General features: G+C 44.5%; 1 protein-coding gene across 1 annotated transcript in view; it reads right to left on the bottom strand.

Annotated features, from left to right (window-relative positions):
* ETHE1 (ETHE1 persulfide dioxygenase) overlaps window positions 1-15,688 on the bottom strand; it is a 249,102-nt gene that overhangs the window by 1,388 nt on the left and 232,026 nt on the right. The gene's annotated exons all lie outside the window — the stretch shown is intronic.

Raw genomic sequence — 15,688 nt, 5'->3', positions numbered from 1 at the left:
TTTTTTCATCTCTGAATACTAACCAATTGTAAATGTTTTCTGACCTGCTGTACAAGGCATGCGACACAAGCAATGGATTAATTTTATAGAATGAAGTCCAAAGCTTACTGTCACAATGGTGGGGGCTGCACAGTACGGCAACGTGATAGTTATATATACTAATTCTGAGACTGCTTTAGGGGACTACGTCAGGAGACCGCCAAGATTTAGTATGAATTAAGTGTACTCTTGACTATAAATAATAATGCAATAAATACCAAGGTTTGGTACAGGAAGGCAAGCAATTCAAAAAGACGTGTTCTTAATGTAGTAATAGTAATAACAGTTGCTCGCCAACACACCATGCAGATGTAAAGATTAAGTTCAGTTCGTGTCTATTCAGACCATTCAATAAAAAGTAAAACTGTTCACGTCTATTTTAGACCATACTATGAAACGCTAAAGAATATCATATAAATCAGTCCATGAAGCAAAAATATATACGTATTCCAAAGGTTCAGTTTATAAAAAACGTCAAATATGCTCAAATCAGGAAAAAGTCCACAAACCAGGAAGTAATAAATCGAAGAATTTATTCCACAGAACAGAAGGTGAGCGCTTTCGCTAGTAGCTTTTTCAAACCTGTCTTGCCTAACCACCCCCACTGCAAACATACACGAAAATGTAATAACCTTAATGTGTCCCAGTGATCGGGGACAGAAGGCTTTGACAGGAACTGAGTATTGTCAATTGTGTTCACCAGTGGGAATAAAAACAAGATTGCATAAAGTAAACTGAAACCTGAAGTAGGGTTACCAACAATGTGCTAAGTGGGTGTTGACAACTGGGAGGTATCAGGACAAGTTTCTTTAAGTCAGAATTTTAGACTCGGATTATCCATTTAAGACTGCTGAGCTCAGATAAGAATGACCTCAGAGTTACTATATTAAGAGCTACAATGGTGTGGGTAAGCTGAAACGGCTTACTCCTTTACAGAAATGCTTCTTTTTAAAATAATGTTAATATAATATTGATGTTTTAATGGGCGTGATGTTTTTGCCCCAGATGCGTGGATATTAATACAAAATATTTATTTATTGCTAGAATCTCCTTGTGTTCTGACAGAGTGCTTCTCAAACAATATGGAAATAGAGCTGATAAGTAAATTTTTTTGGCACTTAACTGTTCAGAGTTCTGTACTGTCTTCATTTTTGCTTGACTGAATTATTAATATATTTGCTGACATTTTCTTCTGATCTAAACTGGTTTTCTCTCCCCCTATTTATTGCAATTGTAAGGAGTTTTAAACTGTGCACTGTTGTGCTCAGTTTACCTGTAAAAAAGAAAAAAAAAATCTAGCTTGTTTGCCTTTCTTCCCGCCTTTTTCATAACCAGTATAGTCCAGTTACAGATTTTGCTGTATTCAGGACTGTTTTTGTAGTTTCAGTGCCCCATACCTTTCTGTGATGGAGGGAAGCCTTTCCACTCATCAGTGAGAGTAGTAAGCATTGGGTAGCCTATCATTCACAACAGAAGTAGGAGTGGTTTCAAACTTGGAAATTGTAGCTTATTGGCTGTTTGGGCAGCATTTCTATCCCTTTTAACTTTCTGCCTTAGAAACAGTGTTTGCATGGTGTTTGCCCTTGTTTAAGCTCTGTGGATCCCCTTTTGGCATCCTAAAGCCTACAAAGAGCAGCAGAGAGGACAAAGATTGAATCAAAAAAGTCTAAGTATCACTGCTTTACCTTCTTATATTACTGCTTACTGCAACTGTTCTGCCATTTTTTATACTCTAAATTCAACTGCATTTATTATAATTTTAGCTACACACTCAAGTGTGCTAGCCTGCACTGTGTTTTAAGTGCTTGCTTGCCTTTTATTGCAATCGTAGTGGGTTTTAAACTGTGTACTGTTGTCCTTTTACTGTATTTGCCCTCGCTAAGTGTATTCTCAGTCTATCTGCAAAAAAGCAAAAAAATCTATTGTTTGCCTTTCTTTCCACCTTTTTCTTAACTAGTATAGTCCAGTTACAGATTCTGCTGTATTCAGGACTGTTTTCATAGCTTGAGTGCCCCATACCATTCTGTGATCGAGGGAAGCCTTTCCGCCAATCAGTGAGAGTGGTAAGCACTGGTCAGCCTATCAGTCGCAAGAGGAGTGGTTTCAAACTTGGAAATTGTAGCTTATTGGCCGTTTGGGCAACATTTCTATCCCTTTAAACTTTCTACCTTAAAAACCCGTGTTTGCACGGTTTTGCACATCACTCAGCATCACTAAGTTGGGGTTAAACTATTTCTGGTGCCAGAAAATCTAATCTTCACATTTTCCCTTAAATCTTGCCAGTCTAACATCCGTTTGCACTCAATTTGAGTATCAAAGTCTAGCACTTGGTCTTGTAGCACTTTTACCGCTACCAGCACTAAAGAACTTCAGTAATATTAAATTAACACCTATCCAGGGATGTCTAAAGGTCAGTTCCCTGTGCTCACTCCTGGTAACCTGGGCACCCTAAGGCAATGTAGCAACTGCCTCATGTACACAGACAACACTCTCCTCCTACCTCCAAACACCCAGACTTGTGAGAGATGCACCTATATCCAAGTTGTAAGCAATGCACTCTCATGCACAACTGGACTTGCCAGCCAAAAGGAGAAGGTCAACACCTGCACCACACCACATGAAACACAGTCCTCCAAAACATACACTACCACAATCCTCACACAGAAACGCAAAACACACACCCCCTTTGCGGAGGCTCTCATTAAAAATCTACCCAAACATCAGGGACCTCCAAGGCAAACATACAAGCAACCATCACACCATGGTAAAAACTGTGTAACAGTTCACACGAACAGTGTGCCACTCAAAAAAAGCCCCTAAAACAACACAGTATACCAAATATACAAGTTATAGGTGATTCAATAGTAAGGCACACTGATGTCCCGTTAGCTGCCTATCAGGCGCCAGGATCCGCCACAACGCATGCGCTCAGAGTAGGTACAAATATGACTGTCATTGTCCATGTTGGTGTGAACAACCAGAGGCGTACCTCTCTGGACTACATGAAGAGACATGGGGAAGCTCTCAGACCGTGAAGCTCAGGCAGGTAAGACCCTAGACCTGAGTAGCATCCAGACATCACACAGAATGATACCACAGCACAAGCAGAAAATGACTGACTTCAACAGCTGGCTAAATTTCTGCTGTCATTCAAATGGGCTCCAGTATCTGTCTGCCTGGGATGACATGATCGACAGACCTCTATGCTTCATTAGAGATGGCCTGCATCAGTCACCCCTGTGATTCCAGATACTGGCTAAGGTGCTTGCCACCCCTATAGTCCCTTTTTTTATGCAATGCCCAGATGTCAAACTGCTATAACCAAATGGAATCTGAGGGTTATGCTACTCAATCTATAAGTTTGAATTTCAAAATGCACTCACTCAAAACCCTCCTTAAAATGGGGAACGTCGATGTTTGTGCAGTAACTGACACCTGGTTCAAGGCTCCAGAGAGCACCCCTGCACTACTAGGCTATAATTCATATCACACCTTTAGGCCCCAAAACCTGGCCAAAGCACTGAAGGTGTCAGTGTCTCCATATTCATAAAGGATATATACACCTCCAGAATAGTAGCCCAACACAACACTTCGGAGATACTCCAGGTACAACTAACACTGGGCAACACAGCAATCCAGGTGGTTGCCTGCTATAAGTCCCCCACCATGTCCCAAGATTCCCACTTCACATTCCTAAACATCCTGGAAAATACCAAAGTGCAACCAACACCCTAATACTGGGGGACTTCAATTACCCCTACACTAACTGGGAAAATTACTCAAGTAATAACTCACTTGCTCAACAATTCCTGGAATTCATAAATTCCAATGCCCTGGACCAACTTGTTGTTACCCCCACTAGGAGTAACTGCATCATTTATCTAGTAACAGCCAACACGAGCAACTGCTGCTCTACACCTGAAATTAACTCCTCCCTGGTCAGATATGACTACAAGCCAATCACCATGGATATCCATCCCCTCCCCCACCACCGTAAAGGAAACTACTAAAAAAAAAAAACTTCTCCAAAGGAAACTTTGGGCTCCTAAAAATGGAGGTGGCAAACTTTATGATGTCCATGCAGTTGGAAAATAGCTGCTTGATTGCTGAATCACACACCATTGCTCTGTACGAACACATTCACAAGTGTTGGATAGAGCCATCCCAAACACAACCAAGACGCTTGCCTCCAAAAAATAAGGAAGCCAATCTGGTAGTCCCCTACCATAAACAAACTCTACAATAGAAGGAAGAAACTGTTGCAGAAAATTAAGTCCCAAGAGATCCTCTCAAGCTAGCTATGAAAAAAATATATATATATAAGCAAATACTAAAGACAACCACAAGGCATTCAATAGTGGTCAAGAATCTTCAGGGCAATACTCGGGACTGCTCTGAGCTACAGCACAGTGGCAACACATATACCGAGCCAGCTGACATTACCAGTACATTGGTCGATAGGTTCAGTGCAAACTTTACAACCCCCTTCACCCTCCAAAGGGCCAATTTTACAAGCCCCTTCACCCTCCAAAGGGCCAATCACAATTCCCGAGGATTGTCAAGTTCCTAATATTACTGCTGCTCAGGTTAAAACTGCACTGTCTAAGCCAAGAACACAGCTTCCATGGGACCCGATAATATCCCTGGATGCGTCCTACATGAGCTACAAAATGAAATGGCACCACACCAGAGTGCCCTGTTCAATCACAGCCTCACTTCAGGTTTTGTACCCACCAAATGGCGAACGGCCACGGTCATCCCACTCCACAAAAGGGGAGCAACTACAGACCCCGGAAACTACCACCCCATTAGCCTGACTAGTCTGATATGCAAGGCTATTAAGCGTATCATCATGGACCTTATAAATAGGGATACAAGAAGCATCCAGACTCTGGACCCTACGCAGTTCAGATTTGTGAACGGTAGATTATGCCTGCCCAATCTGGTAGACTTTTTTGAGTCCGTTACCAGAGCTGTGGACGAGGGCAAGGTGGTACCAGAGCTGTGGACGAGGGCAAGGTGGTACACACAGCCTATCTCGATCTTGCCAAGACCTTTGATACCATTCCCCACTCGGGAATCATTGACAGACTCACTAATCTAGGCATTAACCCATATGTCACAAGGTGGGTTGCTAACTGGCTCACGGACAGAACTCACACTGTAAAGGCTGCAGACTCCAAATCGGACTACCGACCAGTCACAGATGGTGTCCCACAGGGATCTGTCCTGGGTTCCCTTCTGTTTGGCATCTACTTCTCAGAAGTTCAAGCCAGCACAAAAGGACTCTGGCTGACAAGTTTGCAGAGGATTCCAAACTGGAAGCCATTTTAGAATCCCCAACTAACGTAGACATCCTACAAAGGGGCCTCACTGACACCAGTGACTGGTGCCTGAACCACGGCCTTAAACTAAATGCCAAACAATGCATCATTACTCCCTTTGGGAAAAACTATGTGACCATGAACTACCATATCAACGGTGTTTCACTTAACTCAGAAGGTGTAATAAGAGAACTGGGAACACAGGTTAATAGCAACCGCTCCTTTTGACAACCACATCGCCACCGTGGTTAGAACATCCTTTTATGTGGCACATCTCATCACAAAGTTTCTCATTTAGGAAGAAAGAAGTCATCATCCCTCTCTACTTGTCCATTAGACCTATTAAAGAATACAGTGCCCCTTTCGGCATGTACCTCACTAGACACCTGCAACAGCTGGAAAGGCCACAAAAATACCTCACCAAGAGGATTCTAGGCCTTAAACACATGCCCTATACGAACAGGCTCAAAAAACGCCAAGCTATACTCAGTTTCATATTCCCTGCTTAGAGGTGGTCTCTGCTTAATCTACAAAGCCATGTCTGACCCGGAGCTACTAGATATGCTACATAAAAAAAAAAAAAAAAAAAAAACAATCCTGCTGTGCCACAAGCTCCAGGGACCTCAATCTTGTTACCACATTAAATAGAACATGTTGGAGGGATAGATTTCTTACCTAAAGACTGCCCATGCTCTGGAACAGACTGCCCATCCACATCAAGCAGAGCTCCTTTCTGGTCCTCTTTAAAAGAAATCTTGATGAGTGGATGGGAAACAGAAAATTCACCCCGGGGATCACCTCAGCTGCCCTGCTAGATAGAGGCAAGGGGAACTAATGTCTGTTGACATGATACTAGAGATTCTTATTGGCTAGGCTTACATTGGCCCCAAGGCCATTGGCCTAGAACATACCTATGAACCTCCAGGTTAGTGGCAACGCACGAAGCATCGGAGACCATCCATGTGCAACTAACCGTAGGCAAAACTGCTATACAACTTGTAGCATGCTACAGACCACCATCGCAATCTCAGGAACTCCATTCAGCCTTCCTGAAGACACTGGAGGATATGAATGTCTCACCAAATGCCATCATATTGGGAGACTTCAACTACCCAAACATAGACTGGGTGCATTACTCCAGCCCAAACACCCTAGCCCAAAGGTTCCTGGAATTCATCAACTCAAATGCGATGGAACAACTAGTCACCTCCCCCACAAGGGGAAATAATATACTTGACCTGATCATCACAAACATGGGGGACAAAATGCTCAACACTGCAAGTATACCCCTCACTAGTGAGATCAGACCATAAACTAATAACCCTAGATATTCATATCCCACCTCCACCCCCAGCACAAAAGACCACAGTGAGAAACTTCTCAAAAGCCGACTTTACACTCCTTAGGACTGAAATGGTATCCTTCAAGCCCCCTGGGCCAGTGGAAACCACATCCCACATTGCTGAATCTTTCAAAAATGCTTTCTACGGGCATCTCCAAGAATGCATGGATCATGCAATCCCAAATAAAACCAAGACCCTTTCCACCAAAGGCAGGCATCCTATCTGGTGGACCCCAGCCATAAACAAACTTTATAACAAGAGAAGGAAGCTACTGCAAAACAGAGCAAAATCCCATAAAGGGAAGGCATCCCTGATCAGCACTAGCAAAAAACTACATTCGCTAATAAAATCATCAAAGGCCAACTTCGAGAGAAAAATCGCTAAGGACACTAAACATAATCACAAGGCCTTCTTCAGTTATGTTAGAAACCTGGGCGGAAACCCTCAGATATGCGCAGAGTTAGTTCAGAACGGCAAAAAATACACTTAACCCACAGATATTGCCAACATACTGACAGACAGGTTCAGTGCAAATTTCTCCCCTCCCTCTCCCCCAAAAGACAAAATAAATACCTCAGCTGAATGCAACCTCCCTGAAATCTCAGATGTCCAGGTGAGAGCTGCCTCAGCAAAGCTAAAAATACAGCATCCATGGGACATGACTGTGTCCCGGGTTGCGTGCTCCGTGAACTCCTAGAGGAGCTAAACCCGCACATAAGAACACTGTTTAATCTTAGCCTTGCTACAGGATACATTCCCTGAACACTGGCGTACAGCTACAGTAGTCCCACTCCACAAAGGTGGCACCTCTACAGACCCTGGAAACTACCGCCCCATAAGCTTGACCAGCCTGGTCTGCAAAGCTATGGAAAGGCTCATTATTGAACTCATAAACAAAGACATCGGGGACCTACAGACAATTGACCCTACCCAGTTCGGCTTTGTAAAAGGCAGATCCTGTCTTTTAAACCTGGTGGACTTTTTTGAAACAGTCACTAGAGCCATCGATGAAGGCAAAGCAGTTCATACAGCCTACCTGGATCTGGCAAAAACCTTCGACACAATACCCCAACTCAGGCATCATAGACAAGCTCAACAGCTTAAATGTAAACCCGTTTGTCACAAGATGGGTTGCAAACTGGCTAAAAGACAGAACCCACAAAGTCAGAATAGCTGGAGCTATGTTAGACTCTAAGCCAGTCACAAGTGAAGTCCCACAGGGCTCTGTCTTGGGACCCCTCTTGTTCGGCATTTATTTCTCAGATGTGCAGGCAAACATAGGGGGGTTGTGGCTGACAAAGTTCGCAGATGACTACAGACTAGGCGCCATAGTCGACACACCAGCTGACACATGCATCCTCCAGAAGGGCCTCACAGAAACAGACAACTGGTGCCAGAGTCATGGCCTTAAACTAAATGCCAAAAAATGTATAGTCATCCCCTTTGGAATAAACAAAGTACCCACAAATTACCACATAGGTGGTAATCCATTAAGTACGGAAAACGTAATCGGAGACCTGAGGACCCAAGTTGACAGTGACCTCTCATTTGACACCCACGTCGCCAAAGTGGTTAGAAAGACCTTCTACCTTTCCCACCTTATCATGAAGGGATTCACATTCAGATCAAAGGATGTCATTGTACCCTTATATTCCTCCCTTATCAGGCCCATGATTGAGTACAATGCCCCATTTGGTATGTACCTCACCCGGCACCTGCAGCAGCTGGAGAGACCCCAAAAGTACCTTACCAAGAGGATCAAGGGTCTCCAGCATATGTCATATGCTGCCAGACTGAAAAAGCTCCAGCTCTATTCAGTAGCATACTGCCTGCTCAGAGGTGATCTGTGCCTTATGTACAAGGCCATGTCCAATTCAGAATTAATGGGCATGCTCCACCTCAAAAAATCCAAATCCATCAGAGCCACGAGAGCTAAAGATCTAAACCTCAGCACAAATATGAATAGGACATGCTGGAGGGGCAGATTCATAACCCAGAGGCTTCCGCACTCTGGAACAGGATACCTGTCCGTGTTAGGCAGAGCCCCTCACTGACTCTCTTCAAGAGAAATCTGGACGAATGGATGGGTGATTGTAGGTTTACCCTGGGGGTCATCTCTGTGTCATTGCTAGATAGAGGCACAGTAAACTAAATTTAATTTAAATTGTACACTTTTGTATCATTACATGGGGTGGCGAAAGCCACATACACTTTGGCTAGGCTTATAAATGCCCTAGGGCAGATAGCCTAGTACTATACTATGAAACTATGAGCAAAAGGACAAGTACAACAGTCTGAATCACATATGATACAAAACAGTTTGCTGGTGGTATTAGAAGCTCAACAATAAAACGGATGGAAAGCATGCAGCAAGGATGTCTCTACCCAATACTGGGTTCAGCTCCATATATATTTTTTATAGAATTAAACAGGAATAGAGCAAATAATTAAACCAAAGTGCCTTCAATATGTATATACTACAGACTTCTTGTGCTTATAAAATGAATGTTCTAGCAGTCGGAATAAATTATTCAATTTAGTTTTTTTATTTTTGGGGTGGGGGAAGTACAATGTCAGTTAGAGGAAACTGCTCCTATAACTTTCCTGAATCTAACCATCTCTATAAACATATCTGATCACTAATGAAATACAAAAGAGGCAGTAATATTACATCTGTAATCTGAAAGGAGTAATCATGGGGGGTTTGCACAACAAGATATCCTTCAAACATTTTTGCTCGTTTAATGTCTTACTATCATAGCATCAGTAGAACACAAAGGATTAGATTACCGCCTTGCGGAGGTACTCTTCCATACTGCAATGCTACATAGGTTCATAGGTATGTATGAGACTAGTGGCCCTGGAGCCTTTACAAGCCTAGCCCATAGGATTACCCTTGGATCGTGCCACCCGACCTTAGTTCCCAGTGCATATGTCGAGTAGAGCCACTGGAGTGATCCAAGAGGTGAATTTTCTATTTCCCATCCACTCAAGATTTCTCTTGAAGAGGGCCAGTGAGGTGCTCTGCTTGACATGTATGGGAAATCTATTCCATAGCATGGGCAGTCTCTGGGTTATGAACCTGTCCCTCCAGCATGTTCTGTTGATTGTGGTAATGAGGTTGAGGTCTCTGGAGCGTGTGGTGCGGAGGGATTGGGATTTCTTTAGATGTAGCATTTCTAACACAGCTGGGTCAGACATGGCTTTGTAAGTCAAGAAGAGATCACCTCTAAGTAGGCGACATGAGAGAGAATAGTTGGGAGTTTTTTTTGAGTATGTCCATACAGGACAAGTGTTTAAGACTAAGGATCCTCTTTGTGAGGTACTTTTGCGGCTACTTCAGTTGTTGCAGGTGTCTAGTGAGGTACATGTCAAATTTGTACTATGACTGGCCTAATGAGGGAAGGCTAGAGGGAGACAATGACCTCTTTCTTCCTGGATGCAAAACCCTTAGTAATGAGATGTGCCACACAGAAGGACTTTCTGACAACAGTGGCAATGTGGTGGTCAAAAGAGAGAGTTTGCAGTCCACCTGTCTTCCCAGATCTCTTATAACGCCTTATGTGTTCAGTGGACTACCATCAATGGTAATTCAAGAGAACCAGCTTTTTCCCACTGGGGATGACGACACATTTTTTGGCATTGAGCTTAAGGCCATGTTTCTGACACCAGTCATTGGTCTCATTGAGGCCTTTTTGTAGGATGTCAACATCACTTGGGGAGTTAATAGCTCCCAACTTGTAATGGTGCCACAGTCCCTTCGTGTTGGCCTGGACTTCAGAGAAGTAGATACCAAACAGGAGAGGACCCAGGACCGAACCCTGTGGGACTCCACTTGTGACTGGTCGGCAGTCTGACTTGGAGTCAGCTACTTTCACACTGTGGGTTCTGTGAGCAAGTTTGCAACTCACCTAGTGATATAGGGGTTGATGCCTAACTTAGTGAGTTTTTGCATGATTCCTGAGTGGGGAATGGTATCAAAGGCTTGGCCAGATCAAGGTGGGCTGCATGAACCACCTTGCCTTCATCCACATCTCTGGTGACCGACTCAAAATTCTTCGACCAAGTTGAGCAGGCATGATCTACCCTTCATAAAACCAAACTGTGTAGGATCCAGAGTTTGGAGATTCCCTACAGCCTTGTTTATTAGGTCCATGATGATGCATTCCATAGCTTTAAATATCAGACTCATCAGGCTAATGGGGCAATAATTCCCGGAGTCTGTAGTCGCTCCTCCTTTGTGGAGAGGGATGACTGTAGCAGTGCGCCATTTGGTAGGGACAAAGCCAGAGGTGAGGCTGTGACTGAACAGGGCACACAGGTGAGGTGCCAGTTCACTCTGTAGTTCATGTAGAACACAGCCAGGGATATTTGTCAGATCCCACAGAAGCTGTATTCTTGGCCTTGGACAGTGCTGTTTTAACCTGTGCAGCAGTAATACTGGGTGCCTGGTAATCTACTGGTATTATGATTGGTTCTTTGGGGGGGGAACAGAAGTAAAGTTAGCACTGAATCTGTCAGCCAGTATATTGGCAATATCTGTTGGCTCGGTATAGGAGGTACCATTGTGCAGTAGCTCAGAGCAAATCTGGGTACTGCGGTGGAGATTCTTTACATAACTATAGAAGGTCGTGTGGTTGTCTTTACTATCTGCTGCAATTCTGTTTTCATAGCTAGCTTTAGAGGATTTGATGAGGGATCTCAATCTATTGTTGAGGCTGATCAGGAGTTTTTCCAGTCTTGGGACTTTGCCTTATTCCGCATCAGTTTCCTCCTCCTGTTGTCGAGTTTGTTTATGGCAGGGGACCACCAGATTGGCTTTATTTTTTTTTTTTTTTGAGGAGAGCGTCTTGGTTTTATTGGGTATGGTGAGATCCATGCATTTGTGTACATGTTCGTACAGTGCACTGGTGTACGATTTGGCAGTCATGCAACTATTCTCCATTTGCATGGGTGCCATGAAGTTAGCTACCTCTGTTTCTCGGAGCCCAGAGTTAGCTTTGGACAAGTTTTTCACAGTGGTTACCTTTATGGGGGGGTGGTGTGAGGGATGTGGATTTCCAAGGTGATTAGTTTGTGGTCGGATCTAACCAGAAAGGAGTTGACTATTGGTGTAGAGCAATGGTCACCCATGTTAATAATGACCAGGCAGAGGATGTTGCTACCTCCAGTGGGGGTAAGAACAAGCTGGTCCAGAGCATTCGGAATTAATGAATTCCAGAAAGCATTGGACAAGTGTATTGGTACACGAGTAGTTTTCCCAGTTAATAGAGGGGTAGTTGAAGTCGCCCAGTATGAGTGTTAGCTTGGACCTCAATATTCTCCAAGGTACTTAGGAATGTGGTGTGTGAGTCTTGGGACATGGTTGGGACCTATAACATGCTACGAGCTGAATCGCTGTCTTACCCAATGTTAGATGCACCTGAAGTATCTCAGATGCGTAATGTTGCGCTACCAGTCTGGAGGTGTGCACATCCTTTATGAATATGGAAACACCACCGCCTTTGGAGATTTGGTCCAACTTACGGGGCCAAAAGGTGTGGAATGAGTTATAGCCTGGTAGTACAGGGGTGCTTTCTGCTGCCTTGAACCAGGTCTCTGTTACAGCACAAATGTCGATGTTCTCCATTTTAAGGAGTGCTTTGAGCAAGTGCATTTTGAGATTTAGACTTCTAGAGGTGAGCAGCACGACTCTCAGATTGCATTTGTTTGTAGCTGTTAAGGTGGTAATTTGGTCTTTGGAACACTGCCTAAAAAAGGCACTATGGGGTGTGGCAAGAGGCTTGGCTAGTATCCGGAAGCCCAGGTGTGATGCAGGCCATCTCTGGCAAAAGATAGAGGTCTGTGAATCATGTCATCCCAGGCAAACAGATACTGGGTCTCCTTAGAATGACACCAGAAACTTAGCCAATTGTTGAAATCAATCATTTTCTGCTTGTAATGTGGTATCATTCTGGGTGATGGTAGGATGCTGCTCAGGGTTAGGGTCATACCCGCCTGGGCTACATAATCCAAGAGCTCCTCCATGTCTCTTTTCATGTATTCCAGGAAGGTACATCTCAGGTCATTCACACCCACATGTACAATGACAGGGTCATATTTGTACCAGTTGTTGAGGGACCTGAGTGTGTGCGTTATGTGGTGGATCCTGGCGCCCAACAGGCAGCTGACTGTTACTTTCTCCTTATTCAACCTAGTGAGTGGGACATCAGTGTGCCTCACTATCGAGTCACCAATGACTAGTGTGTTGGGCATGCTGATTTTTCTTAGAGACTTTGGTTGAGTGGCACACTGTTTAAGATAGTTTTGTGTCTCTTGACTAGTGTTGTGTTGTGGTGTGGTGGTTGAGTGCATTTCTGCCTTGGAGGTCTCTGCTGTTTGGGTAGATTTTTATTGAGAGCCTCTGCAAAGGTTGGTGTGTGGTTTGTGTTTTTATGTGAAGGCAGTGCTGTTGTGTGTTCTTGAGGGCTATGTTTTCCATGTGGTGTGGTGCAAGTGTTAATCTTCTCCTCTTGACCAGCTATTCTGGCCTTGGCTGGAGAGTGTGTGGCTTCCAATTTGGATATACAAGTGCATATCTCACAAGTCTGAGTGTTGGGAGGTAAGAGGAGAGGGTTGTCAGTGTACATGAGGCAGTTGCTACATTGCTTCAGGATGCCCAAGTTCACCAGGTTAATAGCAGAAAGCACAGGGAACTGACTAGACAAGCATGGAGGGGTGGGCATTAATAAATACTGGAGCAGTTTCCTTGTAGAATGTTTAGTGCTAGTAGAACTTTTGTGTGCTACAATAATTGCTACAAGAAGTCTGGTAAACTGCTAAACTAATAAGCTAGTAAAAGTGTAGGAGAGGAGAGAATGTACAGTTGTGTACACTTACCATAAATGTAGAAGTTAGGGTGTACTCAGTGTTGCAGTCATCACACCTAGGCTATCCTGTCAGGGGTAGCCCTTAGTCAGCCCGAATACCAGAGGCTTAGTATTTCTGCGTCAGTTGCTGTCACTGCAGGACTGATGTCAGGTCATCAGTGGTATAAAAATCAGGCAGCCGATGCCATTATATCAGTTTTTCTTGCCCCAACTGTCAGGAGCAAGGTTATGGTGGAAGAACACCACCAGTAGGAAGTAAATAGCAAAAAGTCCCTGTAAGGCGTGAGGAAGAGAGAGAGACAAGGGGGGTGGTGGCTGGGAAACCAGGACTGCAACAGTGAATACACTGAACGCATACATTTATGGTAAGTGTATACAACTCTATTATGTTATTCATGTTTCACTGTTGCAGTCATCACACTTGGGTTGATTCCCAAAGCTGAAGAAAAGGGTGGAGGCAGTCAAGAAGACTGGGGGCTGGCTAGGATGCCCTGCAAGACTGTGGCTGCAAAGCCTGCCCTGGATTTGGAGGAGATAGACAGGTAGTAATGCTTGGTGAAGGTAAGAACAGAAGTCCATGTTGCAGCCTCCAGGATGTCCCTGGTGGGGACCCCTCTGAGAAAAGCTGCTGAGGTGGAGGTTGCCCTGGTGGAATGTGTCCTGACCCCCTTTAGGGGGCGGTTTCCCATAGTGTTTGTAGCAGAAATGGATGCAGTGTGCTATCCATTTGGAGACAGATTGTTTGGATATGGCCTAGCCCTCTGCCCTGCTACAAAGCTGACTAGCAATTGGTCAGTTTTCCTACAAGATTTAGTCCTATCCAGGTAGAATCTGAGCCATCTGTGCACATCCAGAGAATGCAGAATTCTTCGCCCTCGTTTTGTGGGTTAGGGAAAATGGTGGGCAAATGAACTGATTGGTTGAGAGCCACAATGGACACCACTTTAGGCATGAAGGATGGGTTAGTCCTGAGGGAGACCCTGTCAGCATGGAAAATGATGAAGGCTCTACAGCCACGAGTGCTTGTACCTCTGAAACTCTTCTAGCTGAAGTAATGGTCAGAAACAAGGGTGTTTTCCAAGAGAGAAATTTTAACTCTGCTAAAGCTGCAGTCTCAAAGGGGGGGTGAGTTGTTCCAACACAAAGTTAAAGGTCCCAAGCTGGGGTAGAGTCTCTTCTGGGTGGCCTTAAATTGTTAGCCCATCTTAGAAACTGTTTGATGAGATGGTGTGAGAAGAGAGGTGGCTCTGTGCTGTAATGAGCAGAGATGTCAGAGGCATGAATTTTAATGGGTGAGGAGGATAAGCCCCTGTGTAGTAGGTCTGCTAAGTAATCCAGGATGAGAGGTAGGGAGGGCTGTGCTGTTTCAGCACATTTAGCCTGGATCCAGGTGCAAAACCTTTTCCACTTGTCAGCATAAGATTTTCTAGTGCTGGGGCATCTGGCCTCACCATAACATTCAGGACTTGTTTGCTTAGGCTGGCAGCTGAAGGAGAGGTCAGGGAATAAGCCAGGCTGCCAGGTTCAGGGTCTGCAATTGTGGATGCATAAATTCTCCATTCTCCTGAGTCAGGAGTGTTGGGGTCTGAGGTAGGTGCCATGGTGGCAGGGGTGACAGGCTGCGTAGCAGTGGGTACCAGTGCTGGCATGGCCAGTCTGGGGCAATCAAGATTGCTCTTGGTTTTTCCTCCCTTATTTTGAGCAGTACCCTTAAAATTAGTGGTAGAGGGTGGGAAATGCATAGATCGATAGGTTTACCCATTGGAAGGATAGAGCATCCACCTTCCAGGCCTTGCTGTGAGGTTCCCTGGTGCAGAATTTACTGAGCTGGTGATTGTTGGAGGCAAAGAGGTCCACCTTTGGGGTGCCCCATTTCTGGGTTACAAAGTTGAAGTCTCTGTGGTGTAGCTGCTACTCGTGTGGGTCTAGCATTTTTCTGCTTAAGTTGTCTGCCAGAGCGTTTAGACAGCCTGGCAGGAATTGTGCTAGCAGGTGATTTGCATGGCTGAAGCCATGTGCCAAAGGGTCATGGCAAGCCTGCAGAGAGAACAAAAGAGGGAGTTCCTCCCTGCTTGTTGATATACCACATCACTGTGGTGTCTGTTTTGATCAC

This window comes from Protopterus annectens, chromosome 8.part0, assembly GCF_019279795.1.
Source record: "Protopterus annectens isolate FY-2018-M chromosome 8.part0, PAN1.0, whole genome shotgun sequence".
Lineage (NCBI taxonomy): Eukaryota > Metazoa > Chordata > Ceratodontiformes > Protopteridae > Protopterus > Protopterus annectens.
This window is presented reverse-complemented; position numbering and strand designations above follow the sequence as displayed.